Source organism: Rhinoraja longicauda, chromosome 29 (assembly GCF_053455715.1).
Source record: "Rhinoraja longicauda isolate Sanriku21f chromosome 29, sRhiLon1.1, whole genome shotgun sequence".
Classification (NCBI taxonomy): Eukaryota; Metazoa; Chordata; class Chondrichthyes; order Rajiformes; family Arhynchobatidae; genus Rhinoraja; species Rhinoraja longicauda.
The window spans coordinates 25,869,139-25,881,811 of record NC_135981.1 but is presented as its reverse complement, the minus strand read 5'-3'; the positions used below and the strand labels follow the sequence as shown (position 1 = coordinate 25,881,811).

General features: G+C 43.5%; 1 protein-coding gene across 1 annotated transcript in view; it reads right to left on the bottom strand.

Annotated features, from left to right (window-relative positions):
* The window catches only part of LOC144607819 (zinc finger protein 652-like), a 69,086-nt gene extending 58,494 nt beyond the window's left edge, over window positions 1–10,592 (bottom strand). Inside the window, exon 1 of the mRNA XM_078424932.1 lies at window positions 10,072–10,592. The gene's annotated coding sequence lies outside the window, so the exon portion shown is untranslated. The remainder of the gene's footprint in view (window positions 1–10,071) is intronic.
* Between the last annotated feature and the right edge of the window lie 2,081 nt (window positions 10,593–12,673).

Genomic DNA, 12,673 nt, shown 5'->3' with positions numbered 1-12,673 from the left:
ATCCTTATACTCCCAATTTGTCAACTCCTCCCCCCCTCTATTTAGTTTAAACCACCCGTGTAGCACTAGCAAACCTGCCTGCCAGAATGTTGGTCCCCCGCCAGTTCAGGTATAACCCGTCCCTTTTGTACAGGTCACCCCTACCCCTAAATCCCTGCTCCCTGCACCAGCCCCTCAGCCACACATTCAGATCCCCTATCTCCCTGTTCCTGCCCTCACCAGCACGAAGTACTGGACGTAATCCAGAGATAACCACCCTAGAAGTCCTGCTTTTCAGCCTTCTTCCTAACTCTCTAAACTCACATTGCGGAACCTCCTTCCTCTTCTTCCCGATGACGTTTGTGCCTACATGCACAACCATTTATGGCTGCTCACCCTCCCTCTGAAGTCGGTCCGAGACATCTTGAACCCTGGCACCAGGGAGGCAACAGACCATCCTCGGGTCTCGCCTGCCACCACAGAGTCTCCTGTCCGCACCTCGGACAATCACTTAGCTGAACATTGCGAACTGTTTTGTCTCTTTCGCATTTATTCAGTTAAGTTACAAAGTTGCTATTGCTAGGATGAAGTTACTTTTAGATACACATACTATTGCTCCAAGTATGCCGTTCAACACATCTTACTGTACTTGGATGGACAGTCATTTGAATAATAATGCTAAATAAGCAGATTAACAATTTATTAGGAATGCATTCTATTTTTGGAACATTTTTGGACTTTTTTTCCACTCCACCCCAGGTCCCACAACCTATTTTGAAATGTAATTTATTGGTATTATGCCTACCAGGTTGATGATGATTTAAAAAAAAAAAAATAGCAAGAACTTGAGCATCCTCTTTCAGGATAAAAATGCCAAATGTTTTTGAGTTTAACCAATTATGTTTCTGTTACAATAGTCTTTCTTTTTAAACAGGAGGACTGCAAAAGAAAGTAGCAGTTTTACCCGTCTTATGAAGCTTTGAGATATAACAAAGTAGCAGCATAAATATTGAAGAAGTCAATATTGTGACAAAGGAAATATCTGAAAACAGTTACTGAGTTCACCTTTTCTACCTCAGTGATAACTTTCAATCACAATAGGAAATTCCCCTGGTGTTATTTTCATGCAGCAGTCATTTCAGAACTTAGCATTAATCATTTAATATCATTTTGCATTATTGCAAGATTGCTCAACTGCAGCAATTTAATTTGTTCTTAAAAAATCTGGTGAGGAAAATTAATAAGACGATTCAATAAGAAGCTTAAATCTATCATTTAAGTACAAAATTGTAAGAAACGGAGTATGTTCATTAATAATGAAAGCAAAAAAACCCGGAATACTCTGCAGGTCGGGTAGATCTGTGGAGAATGAAACAAATTGATATTCCAGGTTAGTGACCTTTATCAGAACTGGAAAAAATGAGCAAACAAATGCATTTTGTGCAGCAACAGGTGAGGTGGAGAGAACATGGTAAATGTTTGCAATTGGTTGATAAAATTCACTATCCAGAATAATTAACTAGATCCAACAAAAGTTTGATGCAGTGAATTATTACAACTAATACCATTTACTTTCTATTAAAACATATTGCATTTATTAAGTAACTAAATAACTTTAAAGTAGGTGAGATCAGACAAAGATGACAAATCAAAAAGAAGTGAACTAGAAATAAAGAACTGCAGATGATGGTTTACAAAGAAAGACACAATGCTGGAGTAACTCAGCAGGACAGGCAGTATTTCTAAAAGAACATGGATATGTGGCATTTTGGATCAGGACACTTCTTCAGCCGAAGCAGTCTAAAGTTTCATTCCACAAATTATTCCACAAAGACATGGTCTTCAACAAGTTACTATGCAAAGGGATTCAAAGAGGAAATTCCATGGCATGATGGTTAACTAGCTCACAGTTAAGGTGCTAACCAGGAAGTAGGTGGCAGGGATGGCAAAACACAAGACAAGTATAGGTTTAGAGTTCAGTTTAAGATACAGCGTGGAAACATGCCCTTCGATCCACCGAGTCCCCGCGCCAACCAACGATCACCTGTGCACGAGTTCTATGTTATCCCTGATTTGCAACTCCAGGGGCAGTTTACAGAAGCTAAACCTGCATGCCTTTGGCATGCGGGAGAAAACTGGAGCACGTCGAGAAAATCCATCCGGTCACAGGGAGAACTTTCAAAGTCCGTACACACAGCACCCGAGGTCAGGATTGAACCGGTCCTCTGATGCTGTAAGGCAGAAACTCTACCGCTGTGCCATTGTGCTGTCCTGTTCTGAGGAAAGGAACCTATTCACAGGATTTTACAACTGGAGGAGATTGGAAATAGCAAGACTATCATTCATTTAAATATAGGTTTAAATTTGAACAATGAAAATGTTAAATTGGAGGCATCGAGTTTCACCAGTTGCCAAGGACAAAACCTCCAAGAACTCAGAATTTTTTCCTGCAGCTGTTTTATTCTACTTGTTTTTTTCACAAATTCATTTTATTTAACCTTCAGTCATGATGCTATCCTTCTCATATATCTTTGCAAATTTGTAACTATGAATCCTGCATAAACTATCATTTTGCATATTCTGTAATCAATCTACAAGGTAGACCTGTAAATTTAAGAGAATGTGGTGTCCTATTCACAGAACTATGTTTGGAAGCATTAAAGACCAGTATTTTACAGATTTTAAAAAGTCATACTGGGATGCTGTAACATGCCTAAAAATGTTCAAAAGCTTAGTTTAGAGATGCTAGGCAGAAACAGGCCCTACGGCCCACCGAGTCAGCACTGGCCAGCAATCCCCGCACATAAACACTACTGTATACACACAAGGGACAATTTACATTTATACAAAGCCAATTAACCAACAAACCTGTACGTCTTTGGAGCGTGGGAGGAAACCGAAGATCTGAGAAAAGACCCACGCAGGTCACGGGGAGAATAAACTAACGCCGTACAGACAGCACCATTGGTTAGGATCAAGCCTGGGTCTCAGGCACTCTAAGGCGGCAACTCTACCGCTGTGCCGCCCACAAATGCTGCCAGGGTGTTTTTTGAAGCAATAACTGTTGCCGGTTTTGATAGGAGATGGAGAAAGATCTCGACCCAAAACATCACCCATTCCTTCTCTCCAGAAATGCCGTCTGTCCCGCTGAGTTACTCCAGCATTTTGTGACTATTGGCAATTTTGATAGCATACTTGAATCACCTGATAACTGCAGCTCATTTTCCATATTCACTTCACTGTTGTGCTGATACCTAGATTGATGGACGATGTTGGGCATGGATTGGTGGGCAGAAAATCCTGTTTACAAGCTGTATTTCTAAACTAAATCGTAATTGGAGAAATTGGTTTCCTCCTAACTTTGAAATAAAGTTTTATATAGAGTCAATGTTATGAGCAGGTGTCCTTTATTAAATGGTGATGGAGACAAATTTCAAATTGAGCAGAGCACGAATTCAGAGCTAGTCACAATGTCATAGAGCTTGGAGCATGGAAACAGGCACTTTGGCCCAACTTGCCTATGCCAATCAACATGCCCCATTTACACTGCCCCCCCCCCCATTGCCCGCACTTGGCCCATAAACCTCTAAACCTATCCTATCCATGTACCTGTCCAAATGCCTCTTAAACATTACGATAGTACCTTCCTCAACTACCTACTCAGACAGCTCTTTCCATATACCTACCACCCTATGTGTGAAAAGGTTACCTATTAAAGTTACCTCAGGGCCCTATTTAATCTTTCCTCCCTCTCCTTAAGCTATGTTCTTAATTCACCTACTCTGGGCAAAATACTCTGTGCATTTACACAATCTATTTCTCTCATGATCTTATACACCTCTATAAGATCACATTCATCTGCGCTCCAAAGAATAATGCCCAAGCCTGCGCAACCTTTCCCTGTAATTTAGGTCCTCGATCCAAGCAACATCCTCAAATCTTTTCTGCAGCCTTTCCAGCTTGACAACATTTTTTCTACATCATGATGACAAGAACTGAACACAATACTCTAAATGTGCCCTCACCAACGTCTTATACATCTGTAACATGACTTCCCAACTTCTACACTCAATACTCTGACTGGGCCAGTGTCTAGTGGAGTGCCCCAAGGATCTGTGTTGGGTCCACTGTTGTTTGTCATTTACATTAATGATCTGGATGATGGTGTGGCAAATTGGATTAGTAAATATGCAGATGATACTAAGATAGGTGGAGTAGTTGATAGTGAGGTAGATTTTCAAAGTCTACAGAGAGACTTGGGCCTTTTGGAAGGGTGGGCTGAAAGATGGCAGATGGAGTTTAATGCTGATAAGTGTGAGGTGCTGCATTTTGGTAGGACAAATCAAAATAGGACGTACAGGGTAAATGGTAGGGAATTGAGGAATGCAGTGGAACAGAGGGATCTGGGAATAACTGTGCATTGTTCCCTGAAGGTGGAATCTCATGTGGATAGGGTGGTGAAGAAGGCGTTTATAGACAATAGACAATAGACAATAGACAATAGGTGCAGGAGTAGGCCATTCAGCCCTTCGAGCCAGCACCGCCATTCAATGCGATCATGGCTGATCACTCTCAATCAGTACCCCGTTCCTGCCTTCTCCCCATACCCCCTCACTCCGCTATCCTTAAGAGCTCTATCCAGCTCTCTCTTGAAAGCATCCAACGAACTGGCCTCCACTGCCTTCTGAGGCAGAGAATTCCACACCTTCACCACCCTCTGACTGAAAAAGTTCTTCCTCATCTCCGTTCTAAATGGCCTACCCCTTATTCTCAAACTGTGGCCCCTTGTTCTGGACTCCCCCAACATTGGGAACATGTTATCTGCCTCTAATGTGTCCAATCCCCTAATTATCTTATATGTTTCAATAAGATCCCCCCTCATCCTTCTAAATTCCAGTGTATACAAGCCCAATCGCTCCAGCCTTTCAACATACGACAGTCCCGCCATTCCGGGAATTAACCTAGTGAACCTACGCTGCACGCCCTCCATAGCAAGAATATCCTTCCTCAAATTTGGAGACCAAAACTGCACACAGTACTCCAGGTGCGGTCTCACCAGGGCCCGGTACAACTGTAGAAGGACCTCTTTGCTCCTATACTCAACTCCTCTTGTTACGAAGGCCAACATTCCATTGGCTTTCTTCACTGCCTGCTGAACCTGCATGCTTCCTTTCATTGACTGATGCACTAGGACACCCAGATCTCGTTGAACTCCCCCTCCTCCTAACTTGACACCATTCAGATAATAATCTGCCTTTCTATTCTTACTTCCAAAGTGAATAACCTCACACTTACCTACATTAAACTGCATCTGCCATGTATCCGCCCACTCACACAACCTGTCCAAGTCACCCTGCAGCCTTATTGCATCTTCCTCACAATTCACACTACCCCCCAACTTAGTATCATCTGCAAATTTGCTAATGGTACTTTTAATCCCTTCGTCTAAGTCATTAATGTATATTGTAAATAGCTGGGGTCCCAGCACCGAACCTTGCGGTACCCCACTGGTCACTGCCTGCCATTCCGAAAGGGACCCACTTATCCCCACTCTTTGCTTTCTGTCTGTCAACCAATTTTCTAATTTGGTATGCTTGCCTTTATAAATCAGAGCATCGAGTATAGAAGTTGGGATGTAATGTTGAAATTGTACAGGGCATTGGTGAGGCCGAATCTGGAGTATGGTGTGCAGTTCTGGTCGCCAAATTATAGGAAGGATGTCGACAAAATGGAGAGGGTACAGAGGAGATTTACTAGAATGTTGCCTGGGTTTCAGCACTTAGGCTACAGAGAGAGGTTGAACAGGTTGGGTCTTTATTCTTTGGAGCGCAGAAGGTTGAGGGGGGACTTGATAGAGGTTTTTAAAATTTTGAGAGGGACGGACAGAGTTGACGTGGGTAGGCTTTTCCCTTTGAGAGTGGGGAAGATTCCAACAAGGGGACATAGCTTCAGAATTGAGGGACAAAGGTTTAGGGGTAACATGAGGGGGAACTTCTTTACTCAGAGGGTTGTGGCTGTATGGAATGGGCTTCCGGTGGAAGTGGTGGAGGCTGGCTCGATTTTATTATTTAAGAGTAAATTGGATAGGTATATGGATAGGAGGGGATTGGAGGGTTATGGTCTGAGTGCAGGTAGATGAGACTAGGTCAGGGAGAATGGTCGGCGTGGACTGGTAGGGCCGGACAGGCCTGTTTCCATGCTGTAGTTGTTATGTTATGTTATGTGTTATGAAGGCCAATGTGCTGAAAGCCTTCTTGATCACCCTATCTACCCGTGATGCCATTTTCAAGGAATTATGTACCTGCACTCCCTCTGCTCTACAACACTCCCCAGAACCCTGCTATTCAGTGTAGGTCCTGCCCTTGTTAGACTGCCCAAAATGCAACACCTCACGCCTTCACTATATTAAATTCCATCAACCATTCCTGTCCACCAGTCCAATCAATCAAGATCCTGCTGTTATTTTTCACAACCATCTTCACTGGTACAACAATACCACCCACTTTAGTCAGCTGCAAACTTGCTAATCATGCCTTGCACGCTCTCATCCATTTCATTGATATAGATGATAAACAGCAATGGGCCCAGCACTGAACCCCGAGGCACACCAGTAGTCACAGGCCTCCGGTCGGAAAAGCAACCTTCCGTTATCACCTTCTGCTTCCTTTCATGAAGCCAATTTTCTATCCAGTCAGCTATCTCTCCTTGGATCCCATGTGTTCAAACCTTCCAGAGTAGCCTACCATGCGGAGCTTTGTCCAATGCCTAGTTGGAATCCATATATACGCCTACAGCTCTACCCTCATCAACCTGTTTGGTCTTCAAAAAAAACTCAGATTCTTGAGACAGGATCTCCCACCTACCAAACCATGCTGGCTATCTCCAAACTGCCCTCGTCCATTTAAATGCATGTATATCTTACCCAAAGAAAACCTGTGTGATAAGAATATAAAATTTGCAGAGACCCAAGACCAGAGAGGACATGCTGGTGTTGGAAATGGTCCAAAGGAGGCTTACAGAAATTTTGGGGGTTGATTGGATTAATGACTTAGATGAAGGGATTAAAAGTAACATTAGAAAATTTGCAGATGACACAAAGCTGGGTGGCAGTGTGAAGTGTGAGGAGGATGCTATGAGGATGCAGGGTGATTTGGTCAGGTTGTGTGAGGGGGCAGATGCAGTTTAATGTGGATAAATGTGAGGTTATCCAATTTGGTTGTAAGAACAGGAAGGCAGATTATTATCTGAATGGTATCAAGTTAGGAAAAGGGGAAGTACAACAAGATCTGGGTGCCCTAGTTCATCAGTCACTGAAAGTAAGCATGCAGGTATGGCATGTTGGCCTTCATAACAAGAGGAGTTGAGTATAGGAGTAAAAAGGTCCTTCTGCAGTTGTACAGGGCCCTAGCGAGATCACCCCTGGAGTATGTGTGCAGTTTTGGTCTCCAAAATTTGAGGAAGGGCTTACTATTGAGGGAGTGCAGCGTAGGTTCACGAGGTTAATTCCCGGAATGGCGGGACTGTCGTATGTTGAAAGACTGGAGCGACTAGGCTTGTATACTCTGGAATTTAGAAGGATGAGAGGGGATCTTATTGAAACATAAGATTATTAAGGGATTGGACACGCTAGTGGCAGGAAACAAGTTCCCGATGTTGGGTGAGTCCCGAACCAGGGGCCACAGTTTAAGAATAAGGGGTAGGCCATTTAGAACAGAGATGAGGAAAAACCTTTTCACTCAGAGTTGTGAAGCTGTGGAACTCTCTGCCTCAGACGGCAGTGGAGGGCAATTCCCTGGATGTTTTCAAGAGAGTTAGATGCAGCTCTTAATGGTAGCGGAGGCAAGGGATATGGGGAGAAGGCAGGGATGGGGTACTGATTGTGGATGATCAGCCTTGATCACGGTGAATGGCGGAGCTGGCTCGAAGGGCCGAATGGCCTACTCCTGCACCTAGTGTCTATTGCCTATTCTCAATGTATGAGGATAGTTTGATGACTTTGGGCCTGTCCTCACTGGAGTTTAGATGGTGGGGGGGGGGGGTCTCATTGAAACCTACTGCGTAGTGAAAGGCCTAGAAGGACTGAATATTTCCAGTCGTGGAAGAATCTAGGACCAGAGTGCACAGCCTCAGAATAAAAGGACATACCTTTAGAATGGAGATGAGGAGGAATTTCATTAGCCAAAAGGTGGTGAATCTGTAGAATTCATTGTCACAGACAGCAGTCCAAGTCATCGGGTATTTTTACCCAAGTCATTGGGTATTTTTAAAGCAGAGTTCTTGATTAGTAAGATCGAATGGCACAGCAGACTTGATGGGTCGAATGGCCTAATTCTGCTCCTATGTCTTATCTAATATCGAGTCCGTCTGTGATTTCACTGGCAGCACACTTTCATTAAACTGACCAAAGAAGGCAAGATGATTTCTATCAATATTAACCACTATTTTCTTTCTAAATATATATCAATAATATTGGAATCCTATCACCTTTGTTTGGATTACTGTTCAAATATTTTTTTCTTGCTGCCGTGGACTTCGTCAATTACAAAGGATGGCATAATTTTCTGTTGTCACCACATAAAAGCAAATAAAGTAGATACTGAATGGATTAATCTTAATAAATGGCTATTTCTGCATCCACCTTCTCATCAGTCAATATTTTGTTACTGGTGGCATACAGAGTATGATAAACAGTGAGTTCACTCTTTCTGATCCATTCAACACCCAACCATTTGCTGAACGGTCAGCTAATTTACTAAAACTTAATAATATTCAGTAAACTGCCAGGATTTACTTAATTTGTGATGCTACAACTAAAATCTGCACAATACCAAATCCTTTATAAACAATATTCTTAATAACAACTCATGACACATCCTACATCACTCAAATATAGGGCCAGAAGGCAAAACAATCAACAAGGCCCTGAGATTAACCTCCATAAATGATGCAAGGTTGACGCCGACTGTAGCCCTCTTAAGGCATCAAATTAATTATAGACATGCAGGATAAGCTGGACATTACATTTCTAGCGCCTCTACTACCTTCCATATCAAACACACATCAACAATGGGTTTTTTTAAAGTGCTGTCACATGAATAAAAACATCAGGATGAGGCAGTATTTATTAACATACCCGACTTGCAGTAACGAGAATAGAACATGTTTAGTTTTAATCAATTTAAGCCGAAAGATTCAGGGCATTAGATGGGGCAGTACATTTCCAAAAACAACGTTTATCACGAGCAGAAACGACAAATAAACGGCAATTTGTCAATTGCGACTTCCCATTGTGGAAAAAGTAGACCGCCTTAACATGTCAAACCGATCCTGTGCGCATATCTTAGTATCTAAGTAGGCACGAAATGGGCCAATTCCTGGACGACCACACGAGTAAAACATCTCGATCACAATGTAAACTGACAGTGCAGTTGGTCTACATACACCCACCAAACAGCATTCCTTCACTCTGCCTGCTTCGTGCAGCTTTCATGATCTGCAATCTAGTTCTCAAACTTAGCACCAACCCCTTCCCCAATAAAATGTAGAATTGCAAAAACAAAAGCTTATGTTTTTTTTTTTCACAAACTGGGTGAAAGGCGACAGATTACAAAAACTGGAACGGAGGAGACTTTACAAAAATAAGGGATGGTTTAGGATGAATGAAAGTTAAAAAAAACACTTGGCAAACCCAATCCTTGGAAAAGCCCGTGAGACTTTCGTTAGGAGATAATTCGCCAAGCCCTGGGGGCTCTGCTCTGGAGTGGAGCTGCCTTTAAAGGAGGAGGGAGGGTTTATTTCTGTCCCTGGTGTGTTATGAGCCCCTCTCTGAACGGTTTGCACCAGTGACAGCTGCAAGTGTAGAGATTGCCAGGCGGCGGCGGGTGCCAAGGGAGCGGGCCGAGCGCCCGTGCCTCCTCGCCCCCCCGTGCCCGCGCCACCTCGCCCCCCCCGTGCCACCTCGCCCCCCTCCCCCCCACCACCCCCGTGCCCGCGCCCACCCTGGTGCCGCCCCGCCTTCCCCGCGGTTCAAACCCAACGGTCGCCGCTCGAGCACCGGGAAAACGCTCGAGGAACGAACCGCTCAACACTCACCCTCTGACAACAGCAGCCACAGACTCCCTCGGCCGGCTCGCGTCAACTCGTTTCTCTCACCATTTAAAAAAAAGACAATAATTGATTAAACTGAAGCGTTTGCATGGAAGCATTTGCACTATTTTTTTCTCTGCAATATAAAAAGGGGGAGGGGAAGGCGGCTTTTTAACACTTTCCTTGCAAGAACACTTTCCTTCCTTTCCACCCCCTTCCTCGCTGTCTTTTTCCCCCTTCCCCTCCCCCTTTTTCCCTAACCCCCTCCCTCCCCCCTTCTTTCTTGGCACTGCTGACTGGCTGAGGCCCGGCCGACGTGGCCAGTCCCAGCCTCGTTGTGTGTCGGTGCCGATGAAGGAGGGAGGAGGAGGAGGCAGGGAATGGAGGAGAGGGAGCGATAGGGGAGGGGGCTGTGTGTGAACACTGGGGCCGCTGCCAAATACTGAGCCTTCCATTGGGACGCTGCGGCCGCGGCCGAGCCGCGCGTGCGCGCTTCCTCCCCGCGCACACCTTGCCGAATAGTGGGCCGCCCTCGGCGACCCGGTGCGCATGCGCGGACTCGGCGACCCCGGCGCCGCTCCTCGCACGGGCTTTCCTTTCACGGAAAATAAATCCGCCCTCTCCACTCCACTGCGTGAGTACCGCACAATGTCAATAAGCGAAGCCACCCGACGCCGTGTGTTATATCGTCACATCACGGCCGTACATTGAGGACAAAAGCCGCCGGGTGGCACATGCGCTGTCTGCCGCAGTCCTGTCAAGTTTCACTCAAAGTGCAGCCGGAGTCTCGGCGGGTCTCTGCACTCACCCTCAAAACCTCCGCATCTCCTCACACAACGCAAAATAAAAGTGTGTCCCACTGGCAGCCAAGCCCCCAACATCATAATTCTCCAAATGCAGGCGATTCAAACCCACAGCACAACCAACAAAACAGTTGCAACAAAACCAACAAACTTACATAACGTTGCAAGTCCTTACATAAAGTTGCAAATGCAGAACCTGGCAAGCACCTTTGCAAGCACGACTTCAAGCTTTCTTCCAACACCTTGCATTCATTTTTCCGAGTAGACCACAACTTGACAGGGGTTCTTGCTCTGGCGCTAATAAGAGCTTATATTTCCGAATCATGGTCTGCCCCCAAATAGATTCAAAAATCATGGAGAAAAACTTGCAAAAACGTTATTTTGTTGTCTAGAGAAACAGGGTTCCAAGTCCGCGCGGTTCATACTCGTTGCTCAGCCCTGCGAGTGACAGCAGCAAATTTGCATTAAGTTTGCACTGTGGTTTATACTTCACAATCACTGTCGATTGTAATACTTCGTAATTTAATAAATTAATGAAGCAAACAATTACCTTCTCCCAGAGTCATTTGGCAACTGTCCCGGCTTTATTCAATGTGAATTTCATAAACAGCTCTTTTCATTTGCCAGTTTTTCCCTTAAAGTTTTGCTTTGAAATAATTTGCTTGTAGTCGTTATTAAAGTATCCATTTTGAAATTGTTACCGTTTTTACTTAAAACATGAAGTTAAAATCATACTATATCTCACATTTTCAAATGGAGAAAATCAATATTGATGTAAAATCTCTCAACCTAAAATTTTGATTTTTCAGATGAAAAAGGTAATTACTTTTAAAGATATACTGGCTAGGAACTTAAAATAGTAATAAATGAAATAAAAATATTGATGTGGTTTTAATCCTATTTTCATGTTCAAATATCTGGCCATTGTGTAGTTTCAGAACCGTCCACAAGCAGAAACAAACAGGGCAATCAATCGTGTGGCTGAAGGTTACGGTGCATTGAACAGATGCAAACTGAATTTTAACATTCAGGGGTTGAAAGCAAATGTTGCATTTAAAATTTTAATAAGACTAGTAGAAAGTGCATTAAAACAAAGTGGAAGTTTCAATATTGCAATAAACCAAATGTGCAAATCTGAACAATCAGTTACATTGAATTTTCTGCATATCGTTTGTTTTAGGTGCAGTTATTATATTTGGATATTAAGATGTAGACAGCATTAACCTTTGAAGGGTGTGGTTAGGTCTTTATTGTTTTAGAGAATTTTGCTTTTTTTCCTCCGAAAAAAATCTTTGAGGGGCGGCAAAATGTTCAATTGAGATATCCCAGCCGACAATCTTCATAACCTTGCCGTTTAACAGTAAAATTCAAAGTGTAAAAGGGAACGTGTTTGCGGTTTCCATGTTATGATATTTACCATGTCTGTGCTGACCTCGTAATATGATTTTAAAAGTTCACAATTAAGTTGTAGCTATACGACACGATGAATCGAAGATTGTGAAAAGGGTGTCCAGTTCTATAGCCTTTGACACAGATGCAGGTATCATTCCCATCCCCAAAACCTTTGGAGTCGGAAGCATCACTTCAAGAGCGACATTTGATTTTTGTTGAACATTTTCCCTGTTGAAAATTGCATTAATCTTGACAGGAATGCACATTGAAATTACAGGCTGGAACTTTGTTATAATGTCATTTTTAGGTTTTAAATTAATTCCCAGCTGCTCAAATGCATGGAATATATCGAGATATTTATTAACATTGGGTCAATACCTGGCAATAGAGACACAGGTTATCCTGGTCAGAAT